This window comes from Ascidia mentula, chromosome 2 (assembly GCF_947561715.1).
Source record: "Ascidia mentula chromosome 2, kaAscMent1.1, whole genome shotgun sequence".
In the NCBI taxonomy this organism is placed as follows: Eukaryota; Metazoa; Chordata; class Ascidiacea; order Phlebobranchia; family Ascidiidae; genus Ascidia; species Ascidia mentula.
Genome location: NC_138567.1, coordinates 19,552,395 through 19,562,425, shown reverse-complemented (window position 1 = coordinate 19,562,425; position 10,031 = coordinate 19,552,395). Strand labels below are relative to the sequence as shown.

The 10,031-nt window shown below is 44.6% G+C and overlaps 54 non-coding genes across 54 annotated transcripts; all 54 read right to left on the bottom strand.

The window, feature by feature from the left end:
* Positions 1-63: 63 nt before the first annotated feature.
* LOC145891603 (5S ribosomal RNA) lies at positions 64-182 on the bottom strand. The gene has a single exon (XR_014400385.1). It is a non-coding gene; the product is annotated as a 5S ribosomal RNA (ribosomal RNA).
* A 66-nt stretch (positions 183-248) lies between these two features.
* LOC145892786 (5S ribosomal RNA) lies at positions 249-367 on the bottom strand. Its single transcript, XR_014401191.1, has one exon. It is a non-coding gene; the product is annotated as a 5S ribosomal RNA (ribosomal RNA).
* Positions 368-432: 65 nt separating this feature from the next.
* On the bottom strand, positions 433-551 carry LOC145890948 (5S ribosomal RNA). The gene has a single exon (XR_014399770.1). It is a non-coding gene; the product is annotated as a 5S ribosomal RNA (ribosomal RNA).
* Positions 552-616: 65 nt separating this feature from the next.
* Positions 617-735, bottom strand: LOC145891318 (5S ribosomal RNA). The gene has a single exon (XR_014400117.1). It is a non-coding gene; the product is annotated as a 5S ribosomal RNA (ribosomal RNA).
* Positions 736-800: 65 nt separating this feature from the next.
* LOC145891367 (5S ribosomal RNA) lies at positions 801-919 on the bottom strand. The gene has a single exon (XR_014400163.1). It is a non-coding gene; the product is annotated as a 5S ribosomal RNA (ribosomal RNA).
* Positions 920-984: 65 nt separating this feature from the next.
* On the bottom strand, positions 985-1,103 carry LOC145892207 (5S ribosomal RNA). The gene has a single exon (XR_014400959.1). It is a non-coding gene; the product is annotated as a 5S ribosomal RNA (ribosomal RNA).
* Positions 1,104-1,168: 65 nt separating this feature from the next.
* LOC145891104 (5S ribosomal RNA) lies at positions 1,169-1,287 on the bottom strand. Its single transcript, XR_014399917.1, has one exon. It is a non-coding gene; the product is annotated as a 5S ribosomal RNA (ribosomal RNA).
* Positions 1,288-1,352: 65 nt separating this feature from the next.
* On the bottom strand, positions 1,353-1,471 carry LOC145891934 (5S ribosomal RNA). The gene has a single exon (XR_014400701.1). It is a non-coding gene; the product is annotated as a 5S ribosomal RNA (ribosomal RNA).
* A 66-nt stretch (positions 1,472-1,537) lies between these two features.
* On the bottom strand, positions 1,538-1,656 carry LOC145891071 (5S ribosomal RNA). Its single transcript, XR_014399885.1, has one exon. It is a non-coding gene; the product is annotated as a 5S ribosomal RNA (ribosomal RNA).
* A 66-nt stretch (positions 1,657-1,722) lies between these two features.
* Positions 1,723-1,841, bottom strand: LOC145891949 (5S ribosomal RNA). The gene has a single exon (XR_014400715.1). It is a non-coding gene; the product is annotated as a 5S ribosomal RNA (ribosomal RNA).
* A 65-nt stretch (positions 1,842-1,906) lies between these two features.
* On the bottom strand, positions 1,907-2,025 carry LOC145891058 (5S ribosomal RNA). Its single transcript, XR_014399873.1, has one exon. It is a non-coding gene; the product is annotated as a 5S ribosomal RNA (ribosomal RNA).
* Positions 2,026-2,090: 65 nt separating this feature from the next.
* LOC145891089 (5S ribosomal RNA) lies at positions 2,091-2,209 on the bottom strand. The gene has a single exon (XR_014399902.1). It is a non-coding gene; the product is annotated as a 5S ribosomal RNA (ribosomal RNA).
* A 65-nt stretch (positions 2,210-2,274) lies between these two features.
* On the bottom strand, positions 2,275-2,393 carry LOC145891196 (5S ribosomal RNA). Its single transcript, XR_014400004.1, has one exon. It is a non-coding gene; the product is annotated as a 5S ribosomal RNA (ribosomal RNA).
* A 65-nt stretch (positions 2,394-2,458) lies between these two features.
* On the bottom strand, positions 2,459-2,577 carry LOC145891500 (5S ribosomal RNA). Its single transcript, XR_014400288.1, has one exon. It is a non-coding gene; the product is annotated as a 5S ribosomal RNA (ribosomal RNA).
* A 65-nt stretch (positions 2,578-2,642) lies between these two features.
* On the bottom strand, positions 2,643-2,761 carry LOC145891077 (5S ribosomal RNA). The gene has a single exon (XR_014399891.1). It is a non-coding gene; the product is annotated as a 5S ribosomal RNA (ribosomal RNA).
* A 65-nt stretch (positions 2,762-2,826) lies between these two features.
* Positions 2,827-2,945, bottom strand: LOC145890951 (5S ribosomal RNA). Its single transcript, XR_014399773.1, has one exon. It is a non-coding gene; the product is annotated as a 5S ribosomal RNA (ribosomal RNA).
* Positions 2,946-3,010: 65 nt separating this feature from the next.
* On the bottom strand, positions 3,011-3,129 carry LOC145892192 (5S ribosomal RNA). Its single transcript, XR_014400945.1, has one exon. It is a non-coding gene; the product is annotated as a 5S ribosomal RNA (ribosomal RNA).
* A 64-nt stretch (positions 3,130-3,193) lies between these two features.
* Positions 3,194-3,312, bottom strand: LOC145891191 (5S ribosomal RNA). Its single transcript, XR_014399999.1, has one exon. It is a non-coding gene; the product is annotated as a 5S ribosomal RNA (ribosomal RNA).
* Positions 3,313-3,377: 65 nt separating this feature from the next.
* Positions 3,378-3,496, bottom strand: LOC145891614 (5S ribosomal RNA). The gene has a single exon (XR_014400395.1). It is a non-coding gene; the product is annotated as a 5S ribosomal RNA (ribosomal RNA).
* Positions 3,497-3,561: 65 nt separating this feature from the next.
* LOC145892774 (5S ribosomal RNA) lies at positions 3,562-3,680 on the bottom strand. The gene has a single exon (XR_014401180.1). It is a non-coding gene; the product is annotated as a 5S ribosomal RNA (ribosomal RNA).
* A 66-nt stretch (positions 3,681-3,746) lies between these two features.
* LOC145891414 (5S ribosomal RNA) lies at positions 3,747-3,865 on the bottom strand. Its single transcript, XR_014400207.1, has one exon. It is a non-coding gene; the product is annotated as a 5S ribosomal RNA (ribosomal RNA).
* Positions 3,866-3,930: 65 nt separating this feature from the next.
* Positions 3,931-4,049, bottom strand: LOC145890912 (5S ribosomal RNA). Its single transcript, XR_014399736.1, has one exon. It is a non-coding gene; the product is annotated as a 5S ribosomal RNA (ribosomal RNA).
* A 65-nt stretch (positions 4,050-4,114) lies between these two features.
* On the bottom strand, positions 4,115-4,233 carry LOC145890950 (5S ribosomal RNA). Its single transcript, XR_014399772.1, has one exon. It is a non-coding gene; the product is annotated as a 5S ribosomal RNA (ribosomal RNA).
* A 65-nt stretch (positions 4,234-4,298) lies between these two features.
* Positions 4,299-4,417, bottom strand: LOC145892191 (5S ribosomal RNA). The gene has a single exon (XR_014400944.1). It is a non-coding gene; the product is annotated as a 5S ribosomal RNA (ribosomal RNA).
* A 65-nt stretch (positions 4,418-4,482) lies between these two features.
* LOC145890879 (5S ribosomal RNA) lies at positions 4,483-4,601 on the bottom strand. Its single transcript, XR_014399705.1, has one exon. It is a non-coding gene; the product is annotated as a 5S ribosomal RNA (ribosomal RNA).
* A 65-nt stretch (positions 4,602-4,666) lies between these two features.
* On the bottom strand, positions 4,667-4,785 carry LOC145891175 (5S ribosomal RNA). The gene has a single exon (XR_014399984.1). It is a non-coding gene; the product is annotated as a 5S ribosomal RNA (ribosomal RNA).
* A 65-nt stretch (positions 4,786-4,850) lies between these two features.
* On the bottom strand, positions 4,851-4,969 carry LOC145892762 (5S ribosomal RNA). The gene has a single exon (XR_014401172.1). It is a non-coding gene; the product is annotated as a 5S ribosomal RNA (ribosomal RNA).
* Positions 4,970-5,035: 66 nt separating this feature from the next.
* Positions 5,036-5,154, bottom strand: LOC145891413 (5S ribosomal RNA). Its single transcript, XR_014400206.1, has one exon. It is a non-coding gene; the product is annotated as a 5S ribosomal RNA (ribosomal RNA).
* A 65-nt stretch (positions 5,155-5,219) lies between these two features.
* On the bottom strand, positions 5,220-5,338 carry LOC145891411 (5S ribosomal RNA). Its single transcript, XR_014400204.1, has one exon. It is a non-coding gene; the product is annotated as a 5S ribosomal RNA (ribosomal RNA).
* Positions 5,339-5,473: 135 nt separating this feature from the next.
* LOC145891065 (5S ribosomal RNA) lies at positions 5,474-5,592 on the bottom strand. The gene has a single exon (XR_014399880.1). It is a non-coding gene; the product is annotated as a 5S ribosomal RNA (ribosomal RNA).
* A 65-nt stretch (positions 5,593-5,657) lies between these two features.
* On the bottom strand, positions 5,658-5,776 carry LOC145891823 (5S ribosomal RNA). The gene has a single exon (XR_014400595.1). It is a non-coding gene; the product is annotated as a 5S ribosomal RNA (ribosomal RNA).
* Positions 5,777-5,841: 65 nt separating this feature from the next.
* LOC145892750 (5S ribosomal RNA) lies at positions 5,842-5,960 on the bottom strand. The gene has a single exon (XR_014401161.1). It is a non-coding gene; the product is annotated as a 5S ribosomal RNA (ribosomal RNA).
* Positions 5,961-6,025: 65 nt separating this feature from the next.
* On the bottom strand, positions 6,026-6,144 carry LOC145892739 (5S ribosomal RNA). The gene has a single exon (XR_014401150.1). It is a non-coding gene; the product is annotated as a 5S ribosomal RNA (ribosomal RNA).
* Positions 6,145-6,210: 66 nt separating this feature from the next.
* LOC145892738 (5S ribosomal RNA) lies at positions 6,211-6,329 on the bottom strand. Its single transcript, XR_014401149.1, has one exon. It is a non-coding gene; the product is annotated as a 5S ribosomal RNA (ribosomal RNA).
* A 65-nt stretch (positions 6,330-6,394) lies between these two features.
* Positions 6,395-6,513, bottom strand: LOC145892736 (5S ribosomal RNA). Its single transcript, XR_014401148.1, has one exon. It is a non-coding gene; the product is annotated as a 5S ribosomal RNA (ribosomal RNA).
* A 65-nt stretch (positions 6,514-6,578) lies between these two features.
* On the bottom strand, positions 6,579-6,697 carry LOC145891493 (5S ribosomal RNA). Its single transcript, XR_014400281.1, has one exon. It is a non-coding gene; the product is annotated as a 5S ribosomal RNA (ribosomal RNA).
* Positions 6,698-6,762: 65 nt separating this feature from the next.
* LOC145892735 (5S ribosomal RNA) lies at positions 6,763-6,881 on the bottom strand. The gene has a single exon (XR_014401147.1). It is a non-coding gene; the product is annotated as a 5S ribosomal RNA (ribosomal RNA).
* A 65-nt stretch (positions 6,882-6,946) lies between these two features.
* On the bottom strand, positions 6,947-7,065 carry LOC145891190 (5S ribosomal RNA). The gene has a single exon (XR_014399998.1). It is a non-coding gene; the product is annotated as a 5S ribosomal RNA (ribosomal RNA).
* Positions 7,066-7,130: 65 nt separating this feature from the next.
* On the bottom strand, positions 7,131-7,249 carry LOC145891223 (5S ribosomal RNA). The gene has a single exon (XR_014400029.1). It is a non-coding gene; the product is annotated as a 5S ribosomal RNA (ribosomal RNA).
* A 65-nt stretch (positions 7,250-7,314) lies between these two features.
* LOC145892127 (5S ribosomal RNA) lies at positions 7,315-7,433 on the bottom strand. Its single transcript, XR_014400884.1, has one exon. It is a non-coding gene; the product is annotated as a 5S ribosomal RNA (ribosomal RNA).
* A 65-nt stretch (positions 7,434-7,498) lies between these two features.
* LOC145891375 (5S ribosomal RNA) lies at positions 7,499-7,617 on the bottom strand. Its single transcript, XR_014400171.1, has one exon. It is a non-coding gene; the product is annotated as a 5S ribosomal RNA (ribosomal RNA).
* Positions 7,618-7,682: 65 nt separating this feature from the next.
* LOC145891189 (5S ribosomal RNA) lies at positions 7,683-7,801 on the bottom strand. Its single transcript, XR_014399997.1, has one exon. It is a non-coding gene; the product is annotated as a 5S ribosomal RNA (ribosomal RNA).
* A 65-nt stretch (positions 7,802-7,866) lies between these two features.
* On the bottom strand, positions 7,867-7,985 carry LOC145891613 (5S ribosomal RNA). The gene has a single exon (XR_014400394.1). It is a non-coding gene; the product is annotated as a 5S ribosomal RNA (ribosomal RNA).
* A 65-nt stretch (positions 7,986-8,050) lies between these two features.
* Positions 8,051-8,169, bottom strand: LOC145892268 (5S ribosomal RNA). The gene has a single exon (XR_014401011.1). It is a non-coding gene; the product is annotated as a 5S ribosomal RNA (ribosomal RNA).
* Positions 8,170-8,234: 65 nt separating this feature from the next.
* Positions 8,235-8,352, bottom strand: LOC145892141 (5S ribosomal RNA). The gene has a single exon (XR_014400897.1). It is a non-coding gene; the product is annotated as a 5S ribosomal RNA (ribosomal RNA).
* Positions 8,353-8,417: 65 nt separating this feature from the next.
* Positions 8,418-8,536, bottom strand: LOC145891246 (5S ribosomal RNA). The gene has a single exon (XR_014400051.1). It is a non-coding gene; the product is annotated as a 5S ribosomal RNA (ribosomal RNA).
* Positions 8,537-8,602: 66 nt separating this feature from the next.
* Positions 8,603-8,721, bottom strand: LOC145892734 (5S ribosomal RNA). Its single transcript, XR_014401146.1, has one exon. It is a non-coding gene; the product is annotated as a 5S ribosomal RNA (ribosomal RNA).
* Positions 8,722-8,786: 65 nt separating this feature from the next.
* LOC145892732 (5S ribosomal RNA) lies at positions 8,787-8,905 on the bottom strand. Its single transcript, XR_014401145.1, has one exon. It is a non-coding gene; the product is annotated as a 5S ribosomal RNA (ribosomal RNA).
* A 65-nt stretch (positions 8,906-8,970) lies between these two features.
* On the bottom strand, positions 8,971-9,089 carry LOC145891492 (5S ribosomal RNA). The gene has a single exon (XR_014400280.1). It is a non-coding gene; the product is annotated as a 5S ribosomal RNA (ribosomal RNA).
* Positions 9,090-9,154: 65 nt separating this feature from the next.
* Positions 9,155-9,273, bottom strand: LOC145891048 (5S ribosomal RNA). The gene has a single exon (XR_014399863.1). It is a non-coding gene; the product is annotated as a 5S ribosomal RNA (ribosomal RNA).
* A 65-nt stretch (positions 9,274-9,338) lies between these two features.
* On the bottom strand, positions 9,339-9,457 carry LOC145891188 (5S ribosomal RNA). The gene has a single exon (XR_014399996.1). It is a non-coding gene; the product is annotated as a 5S ribosomal RNA (ribosomal RNA).
* Positions 9,458-9,522: 65 nt separating this feature from the next.
* LOC145892720 (5S ribosomal RNA) lies at positions 9,523-9,641 on the bottom strand. The gene has a single exon (XR_014401144.1). It is a non-coding gene; the product is annotated as a 5S ribosomal RNA (ribosomal RNA).
* Positions 9,642-9,706: 65 nt separating this feature from the next.
* LOC145891681 (5S ribosomal RNA) lies at positions 9,707-9,825 on the bottom strand. The gene has a single exon (XR_014400458.1). It is a non-coding gene; the product is annotated as a 5S ribosomal RNA (ribosomal RNA).
* Positions 9,826-9,890: 65 nt separating this feature from the next.
* Positions 9,891-10,009, bottom strand: LOC145890866 (5S ribosomal RNA). Its single transcript, XR_014399693.1, has one exon. It is a non-coding gene; the product is annotated as a 5S ribosomal RNA (ribosomal RNA).
* Between the last annotated feature and the right edge of the window lie 22 nt (positions 10,010-10,031).

The following is a 10,031-nucleotide window of genomic DNA, read 5'->3' as shown; positions in this document are numbered from 1 at the left end:
TGTTAGACTGTTTTGACGACATTTATGCGCAATTCAAAGCATAACTTTGGGTAAACAGAAAAATGACCACAACACTTGGTATCCCTAGGCGGTCACCCATCCAAGTACTAACCAAGCCCGAGGTTGCTTAACTGCCGAGATCGAACGAGATCGGGTGCTTTCAACCTGGTATGGCCGTAGACGTTTGTTAGTCTGTTTTGACGACATTTATGCGCAATTCAAAGCATAACTTTGGGTAAACAGAAAAATGACTACAACACTTGGTATTCCTAGGCGGTCACCCATCCAAGTACTAACCAAGCCCGAGGTTGCTTAACTGCCGAGATCGAACGAGATCGGGTGCTTTCAACCTGGTATGGCCGTAGACGTTTGTTAGTCTGTTATGACGATCTTTATGCGCAATTCAAAGCATACTTTGTATAAACAGAAAAATGACTACAACACTTGGTATTCCTAGGCGGTCACCCATCCAAGTACTGACCAAGCCCGAGGTTGCTTAACTGCCGAGATCGAACGAGATCGGGTGCTTTCAACCTGGTATGGCCGTAGACGTTTGTTAGTGTGTTTTGACGAAATTTATGAGCAATTCAAAGCATACTTTGTGCAAATAGCAAAATGACCACAACACTTGGTATTCCTAGGCGGTCACCCATCCAAGTACTCACCAAGCCCGAGGTTGCTTAACTGCCGAGATCGAACGAGATCGGGTGCTTTCAACCTGGTATGGCCGTAGACGTTTGTTAGTCTGTTATGACGATCTTTATGCGCAATTCAAAGCATACTTTGTATAAACAGAAAAATGACTACAACACTTGGTATTCCTAGGCGGTCACCCATCCAAGTACTAACCAAGCCCGAGGTTGCTTAACTGCCGAGATCTAACGAGATCGTGTGCTTTCAACCTGGTATGGCCGTAGACGTTTGTTAGTCTGTTTTGACGACATTTATAGGCAATTCAAAGCATACTTTGTGCAAATAGTAAAATGAATACAACACTTGGTATTGCTAGGCGGTCACCCATCCAAGTACTAACCAAGCCCGAGGTTGCTTAACTGCCGAGATCGAACGAGATCGGATGCTTTCAACCTGGTATGGCCGTAGACGTTTGTTAGTCTGTTTTGACGACATTCATGGGCAATTCAAAGCATACTTTGTGCAAATAGTAAAATGAATACAACACTTGGTATTCCTAGGCGGTCACCCATCCAAGTACTAACCAAGCCCGAGGTTGCTTAACTGCCGAGATCGAACGAGATCGGGTGCTTTCAACCTGGTATGGCCGTAGACGTTTGTTAGACTGTTTTGACGACATTTATGGGCAATTCAAAGCATACTTTGGGTAAACAGAAAAATGACTACAACACTTGGTATTCCTAGGCGGTCACCCATCCAAGTACTAACCAAGCCCGAGGTTGCTTAACTGCCGAGATCGATCGAGATTGGGTGCTTTCAACCTGGTATGGCCGTAGACATTTGTTAGACTGTTTTGACGACATTTATGCGCAATTCAAAGCATAACTTTGGGTAAACAGAAAAATGACTACAACACTTGGTATTCCTAGGCGGTCACCCATCCAAGTACTAACCTGGCCCGAGGTTGCTTAACTGCCGAGATCGAACGAGATCGGGTGCTTTCAACCTGGTATGGCCGTAGACGTTTGTTAGTCTGTTTTGACGACATTTATGCGCAATTCAAAGCATAACTTTGGGTGAACAGAAAAATGACTACAACACTTGGTATTCCTAGGCGGTCACCCATCCAAGTATTAACCAAGCCCGAGGTTGCTTAACTGCCGAGATCGAACGAGATTGGGTGCTTTCAACCTGGTATGGCCGTAGACGTTTGTTAGTCTGTTATGACGATCTTTATGCGCAATTCAAAGCATACTTTGTATAAACAGAAAAATGACTACAACACTTGGTATTCCTAGGCGGTCACCCATCCAAGTACTAACCAAGCCCGAGGTTGCTTAACTGCCGAGATCGAACGAGACCGGGTGCTTTCAACCTGGTATGGCCGTAGACGTTTGTTAGTGTGTTTTGACGACATTTATGAGCAATTCAAAGCATACTTTGTGCAAATAGCAAAATGACTACAACACTTGGTATTCCTAGGCGGTCACCCATCCAAGTACTAACCAAGCCCTAGGTTGCTTAACTGCCGAGATCGAACGAGATCGGGTGCTTTCAACCTGGTATGGCCGTAGACGTTTGTTAGTCTGTTATGACGATCTTTATGCGCAATTCAAAGCATACTTTGTATAAACAGAAAAATGACTACAACACTTGGTATTCCTAGGCGGTCACCCAACCAAGTACTAACCAAGCCCGAGGTCGCTTAACTGCCGAGATCGAACGAGATCGGGTGCTTTCAACCTGGTATGGGCGTAGACGTTTGTTAGTCTGTTTTGACGAAATTTATGAGCAATTCAAAGCATACTTTGTGCAAATAGCAAAATGACCACAACACTTGGTATTCCTAGGCGGTCACCCATCCAAGTACTCACCAAGTCCTAGGTTGCTTAACTGCCGAGATCGAACGAGATCGGGTGCTTTCAACCTGGTATGGCCGTAGACGTTTGTTAGTCTGTTATGACGATCTTTATGCGCAATTCAAAGCATACTTTGTATAAACAGAAAAATGACTACAACACTTGGTATTCCTAGGCGGTCACCCATCCAAGTACTAACCAAGCCCTAGGTTGCTTAACTGCCGAGATCGAACGAGATCGGGTGCTTTCAACCTGGTATGGCCGTAGACGTTTGTTAGTGTGTTTTGACGACATTTATGAGCAATTCAAAGCATACTTTGTGCAAATAGCAAAATGACTACAACACTTGTTATTCCTAGGCGGTCACCCATCCAAGTACTAACCAAGCCCTAGGTTGCTTAACTGCCGAGATCGAACGAGATCGGGTGCTTTCAACCTGGTATGGCCGTAGACGTTTGTTTGTTTGTTATGACGATCTTTATGCGCAATTCAAAGCATACTTTGTATAAACAGAAAAATGACTACAACACTTCGTATTCCTAGGCGGTCACCCATCCAAGTACTAACCAAGCCCGAGGTTGCTCAACTGCCGAGATCGAACGAGATCAGGTGCTTTCAACCTGGTATGGCCGTAGACGTTTGTTAGTCTGTTTGACGAAATTTATGATCAATTCAAAGCATACTTTGTGCAAATAGCAAAATGACCACAACACTTGGTATTCCTAGGCGGTCACCCATCCAAGTACTCACCAAGCCCTAGGTTGCTTAACTGCCGAGATCGAACGAGATCGGGTGCTTTCAACCTGGTATGGCCGTAGACGTTTGTTAGTCTGTTATGACGATCTTTATGCGCAATTCAAAGCATATTTTTTATAAACAGAAAAATGACTACAACACTTGGTATTCCTAGGCGGTCACCCATCCAAGTACTAACGAAGCCCGAGGTTGCTTAACTGCCGAGATCGAACGAGATCGGGTGCTTTCAACCTGGTATGGCCGTAGACGTTTGTTAGTCTGTTTTGACGACATTTATGCGCAATTCAAAGCATACTTTGGGTAAACAGAAAAATGACTACAACACTTGGTATTCCTAGGCGGTCACCCATCCAAGTACTAACCAAGCCCGAGGTTGCTTAACTGCCGAGATCGAACGAGATCGGGTGCTTTCAACCTGGTATGGCCGTAGACGTTTGTTAGACTGTTTTGACGACATTTATGCGCAATTCAAAGCATAACTTTGGGTAAACAGAAAAATGACTACAACTCTTGGTATTCCTAGGCGGTCACCCATCCAAGTACTAACCAAGCCCGAGGTTGCTTAACTGCCGAGATCGAACGAGATCGGGTGCCTTCAACCTGGTATGGCCGTAGACGTTTGTTAGACTGTTTTGACGACATTTATGGGCAATTCAAAGCATACTTTGGGTAAACAGAAAAATGACTACAACACTTGGTATTCCTAGGCGGTCACCCAACCAAGTACTAACCAAGCCCGAGGTTGCTTAACTGCCGAGATCGAACGAGATCGGGTGCTTTCAACCTGGTATGGCCGTAGACGTTTGTTAGTGTGTTTTGACGACATTTATGAGCAATTCAAAGCATACTTTGTGCAAATAGCAAAATGACTACAACACTTGTTATTCCTAGGCGGTCACCCATCCAAGTACTAACCAAGCCCTAGGTTGCTTAACTGCCGAGATCGAACGAGATCGGGTGCTTTCAACCTGGTATGGCCGTAGACGTTTGTTTGTTTGTTATGACGATCTTTATGCGCAATTCAAAGCATACTTTGTATAAACAGAAAAATGACTACAACACTTCGTATTCCTAGGCGGTCACCCATCCAAGTACTAACCAAGCCCGAGGTTGCTCAACTGCCGAGATCGAACGAGATCAGGTGCTTTCAACCTGGTATGGCCGTAGACGTTTGTTAGTCTGTTTTGACGAAATTTATGATCAATTCAAAGCATACTTTGTGCAAATAGCAAAATGACCACAACACTTGGTATTCCTAGGCGGTCACCCATCCAAGTACTAACCAAGCCCTAGGTTGCTTAACTGCCGAGATCGAACGAGATCGGGTGCTTTCAACCTGGTATGGCCGTAGACGTTTGTTAGTCTGTTATGACGATCTTTATGCGCAATTCAAAGCATACTTTGTATAAACAGAAAAATGACTACAACACTTGGTATTCCTAGGCGGTCACCCATCCAAGTACTAACCAAGCCCGAGGTTGCTTAACTGCCGAGATCGAACGAGATCGGGTGCTTTCTACCTGGTATGGCCGTAGACGTTTTTTAGTCTGTTATGACGATCTTTATGCGCAATTCAAAGCATACTTTGTATAAACAGAAAAATGACTACAACACTTGGTATTCCTAGGCGGTCACCCATCCAAGTACTAACCAAGCCCGAGGTTGCTTAACTGCCGAGATCGAACGAGATCGGGTGCTTTCAACCTGGTATGGCCGTAGACGTTTGTTAGACTGTTTTGACGACATTTATGCGCAATTCAAAGCATAACTTTGGGTAAACAGAAAAATGACTACAACTCTTGGTATTCCTAGGCGGTCACCCATCCAAGTACTAACCAAGCCCGAGGTTGCTTAACTGCCGAGATCGAACGAGATCGGGTGCCTTCAACCTGGTATGGCCGTAGACGTTTGTTAGACTGTTTTGACGACATTTATGGGCAATTCAAAGCATACTTTGGGTAAACAGAAAAATGACTACAACACTTGGTATTCCTAGGCGGTCACCCAACCAAGTACTAACCAAGCCCGAAGTTGCTTAACTGCCGAGATCGAACGAGATCGGGTGCTTTCAACCTGGTATGGGCGTAGACGTTTGTTGGTCTGTTTTGACGAAATTTATGAGCAATTCAAAGCATACTTTGTGCAAATAGCAAAATGACCACAACACTGTGTGTTTTGACGACATTTATGAGCAATTCAAAGCATACTTTGTGCAAATAGCAAAATGACTACAACACTTGGTATTCCTAGGCGGTCACCCATCCAAGTACTAACCAAGCCCTAGGTTGCTTAACTGCCGAGATCGAACGAGATCGGGTGCTTTCAACCTGGTATGGCCGTAGACGTTTGTTTGTTTGTTATGACGATCTTTATGCGCAATTCAAAGCATACTTTGTATAAACAGAAAAATGACTACAACTCTTGGTATTCCTAGGCGGTCACCCATCCAAGTACTAACCAAGCCCGAGGTTGCTTAACTGCCGAGATCGAACGAGATCGGGTGCTTTCAACCTGGTATGGCCTTAGACGTGTGTTAGTCTGTTATGACGATCTTTATGCGCAATTCAAAGCATACTTTGCATAAACAGAAAAATGACTACAACACTTGGTATTCCTAGGCGGTCACCCATCCAAGTACTAACCAAGCCCGAGGTTGCTTAACTGCCGAGATCGAACGAGATCGGGTGCTTTCAACCTGGTATGGCCGTAGACGTTTGTTAGTCTGTTTTGACGACATTTATGCGCAATTCAAAGCATACTTTGGGTAAACAGAAAAATGACTACAACACTTGGTATTCCTAGGCGGTCACCCATCCAAGTACTAACCAAGCCCGAGGTTGCTTAACTGCCGAGATCGAACGAGATCGGGTGCTTTCAACCTGGTATGGCCGTAGACGTTTGTTAGTCTGTTTTGACGACATTTATGCGCAATTCAAAGCATAACTTTGGGTAAACAGAAAAATGACTACAACACTTGGTATTCCTAGGCGGTCACCCATCCAAGTACTAACCAAGCCCGAGGTTGCTTAACTGCCGAGATCGAACGAGATCGGGTGCTTTCAACCTGGTATGGCCGTAGACGTTTGTTAGTCTGTTATGACGATCTTGATGCGCAATTCAAAGCATACTTTGTATAAACAGAAAAATGACTACAACACTTGGTATTCCTAGGCGGTCACCCATCCAAGTACTAACCAAGCCCGAGGTTGCTTAACTGCCGAGATCGAACGAGATCGGGTGCTTTCAACCTGGTATGGCCGTAGACGTTTGTTAGTGTGTTTTGACGACATTTATGAGCAATTCAAAGCATACTTTGTGCAAATAGCAAAATGACTACAACACTTGGTATTCCTAGGCGGTCACCCACCCAAGTACTAACCAATCCCTAGGTTGCTTAACTGCCGAGATCGAACGAGATCGGGTGCTTTCAACCTGGTATGGCCGTAGACGTTTGTTTGTTTGTTATGACGATCTTTATGCGCAATTCAAAGCATACTTTGTATAAACAGAAAAATGACTACAACACTTGGTATTCCTAGGCGGTCACCCATCCAAGTACTAACCAAGCCCGAGGTTGCTTAACTGCCGAGATCGAACGAGATCGGGTGCTTTCAACCTGGTATGGCCGTAGACGTTTGTTAGTCTGTTTTGACGAAATTTATGAGCAATTCAAAGCATACTTTGTGCAAATAGCAAAATGACCACAACACTTGGTATTCCTAGGCGGTCACCCATCCAAGTACTCACCAAGCCCTAGGTTGCTTAACTGCCGAGATCGAACGAGATCGGGTGCTTTCAACCTGGTATGGCCGTAGACGTTTGTTTGTCTGTTATGACGATATTTATGCGCAATTCAAAGCATACTTTGTATAAACAGAAAATTGACTACAACACTTGGTATTCCTAGGCGGTCACCCATCCATGTACTAACCAAGCCCGAGGTTGCTTAACTGCCGAGATCGAACGAGATCGGGTGCTTTCAACCTGGTATGGCCGTAGACGTTTGTTAGTCTGTTTTGACGACATTTATAGGCAATTCAAAGCATACTTTGTGCAAATAGTAAAATGAATACAACACTTGGTATTGCTAGGCGGTCACCCATCCAAGTACTAACCGAGCCCGAGGTTGCTTAACTGCCGAGGTCGAACGAGATCGGGTGCTTTCAACCTGGTATGGCCGTAGACGTTTGTTTGTTTGTTATGACGATCTTTATGCGCAATTCAAAGCATACTTTGTATAAACAGAAAAATGACTACAACACTTCGTATTCCTAGGCGGTCACCCATCCAAGTACTAACCAAGCCCGAGGTTGCTTAACTGCCGAGATCGAACGAGATCGGGTGCTTTCAACCTGGTATGGCCGTAGACGTTTGTTAATCTGTTTTGACGAAATTTATGAGCAATTCAAAGCATACTTTGTGCAAATAGCAAAATGACCACAACACTTGGTATTCCTAGGCGGTCACCCATCCAAGTACTCACCAAGCCCTAGGTTGCTTAACTGCCGAGATCGAACGAGATCGGGTGCTTTCAACCTGGTATGGCCGTAGACGTTTGTTAGTCTGTTATGACGATCTTTATGCGCAATTCAAAGCATACTTTGTATAAACAGAAAAATGACTACAACACTTGGTATTCCTAGGCGGTCACCCATCCAAGTACTAACGAAGCCCGAGGTTGCTTAACTGCCGAGATCGAACGAGATCGGGTGCTTTCAACCTGGTATGGCCGTAGACGTTTGTTAGTCTGTTTTGACGACATTTATAGGCAATTCAAAGCATACTTTGTGCAAATAGTAAAATGAATACAACACTTGGTATTGCTAGGCGGTCACCCATCCAAGTACTAACCAAGCCCGAGGTTGCTTAACTGCCGAGATCGAACAAGATCGGGTGCTTTCAACCTGGTATGGCCGTAGACGTTTGTTAGTCTGTTATGACGATATTTATGCGCAATTCAAAGCATACTTTGCATAAACAGAAAAATGACTACAACACTTGGTATACCTAGGCGGTCACCCATCCAAGTACTAACCAAGCCCGAGGTTGCTTAACTGCCGAGATCGAACGAGATCGGTGCTTTCAACCTGGTATGGCCGTAGACGTTTGTTAGTCTGTTTTGACGACATTTATGCGCAATTCAAAGCATACTTTGGGTAAACAGAAAAATGACTACAACACTTGGTATTCCTAGGCGGTCACCCATCCAAGTACTAACCAAGCCCGAGGTTGCTTAACTGCCGAGATCGAACAAGATCGGGTGCTTTCAACCTGGTATGGCCGTAGACGTTTGTTAGACTCTTTTGACGACATTTATGCGCAATTCAAAGCATAACTTTGGGTAAACAGAAAAATGACTACAACACTTGGTATTCCTAGGCGGTCACCCATCCAAGTACTAACCAAGCCCGAGGTTGCTTAACTGCCGAGATCGAACGAGATCGGGTGCTTTCAACCTGGTATGGCCGTAGACGTTTGTTAGTCTGTTATGACGATCTTGATGCGCAATTCAAAGCATACTTTGTATAAACAGAAAAATGACTACAACACTTGGTATTCCTAGGCGGTCACCCATCCAAGTACTAACCAAGCCCGAGGTTGCTTAACTGCCGAGATCGAACGAGATCGGGTGCTTTCAACCTGGTATGGCCGTAGACGTTTGTTAGTGTGTTTTGACGACATTTATGAGCAATTCAAAGCATACTTTGTGCAAATAGCAAAATGACTACAACACTTGGTATTCCTAGGCGGTCACCCACCCAAGTACTAACCAATCCCTAGGTTGCTTAACTGCCGAGATCGAACGAGATCGGGTGCTTTCAACCTGGTATGGCCGTAGACGTTTGTTTGTTTGTTATGACGATCTTTATGCGCAATTCAAAGCATACTTTGTATAAACAGAAAAATGACTACAACACTTGGTATTCCTAGGCGGTCACCCATACAAGTACTAACCAAGCCCGAGGTTGCTTAACTGCCGAGATCGAACGAGATCGGGTGCTTTCAACCTGGTATGGCCGTAGACGTTTGTTAGTCTGTTTTGACGAAATTTATGAGCAATTCAAAGCATACTTTGTGCAAATAGCAAAATGACCACAACACTTGGTATTCCTAGGCGGTCACCCATCCAAGTACTCACCAAGCCCTAGGTTGCTTAACTGCCGAGATCGAACGAGATCGGGTGCTTTCAACCTGGTATGGCCGTAGACGTTTGTTTGTCTGTTATGACGATATTTATGCGCAATACAAAGCATACTTTGTATAAACAGAAAATTGACTACAACACTTGGTATTCCTAGGCGGTCACCCATCCAAGTACTAACCAAGCCCGAGGTTGCTTAACTGCCGAGATCGAACGAGATCGGGTGCTTTCAACCTGGTATGGCCGTAGACGTTTGTTAGTCTGTTTTGACGACATTTATAGGCAATTCAAAGCATACTTTGTGCAAATAGTAAAATGAATACAACACTTGGTATTCCTAGGCGGTCACCCATCCAAGTACTAACCGAGCCCGAGGTTGCTTAACTGCCGAGGTCGAACGAGATCGGGTACTTTCAACCTGGTATGGCCGTAGACGTTTGTTAGTCTGTTATGACGATCTTTATGCGCAATTCAAAGCATACTTTGCATAAACAGAAAAATGACTACAACACTTGGTATTCCTAGGCGGTCACCCATCCAAGTACTAACCAAGCCCGAGGTTGCTTAACTGCCGAGATCGAATGAGATCGGGTGCCTTCAACCTGGTATGGCCGTAGACGTTTGTTAGTCTGTTTTGACGA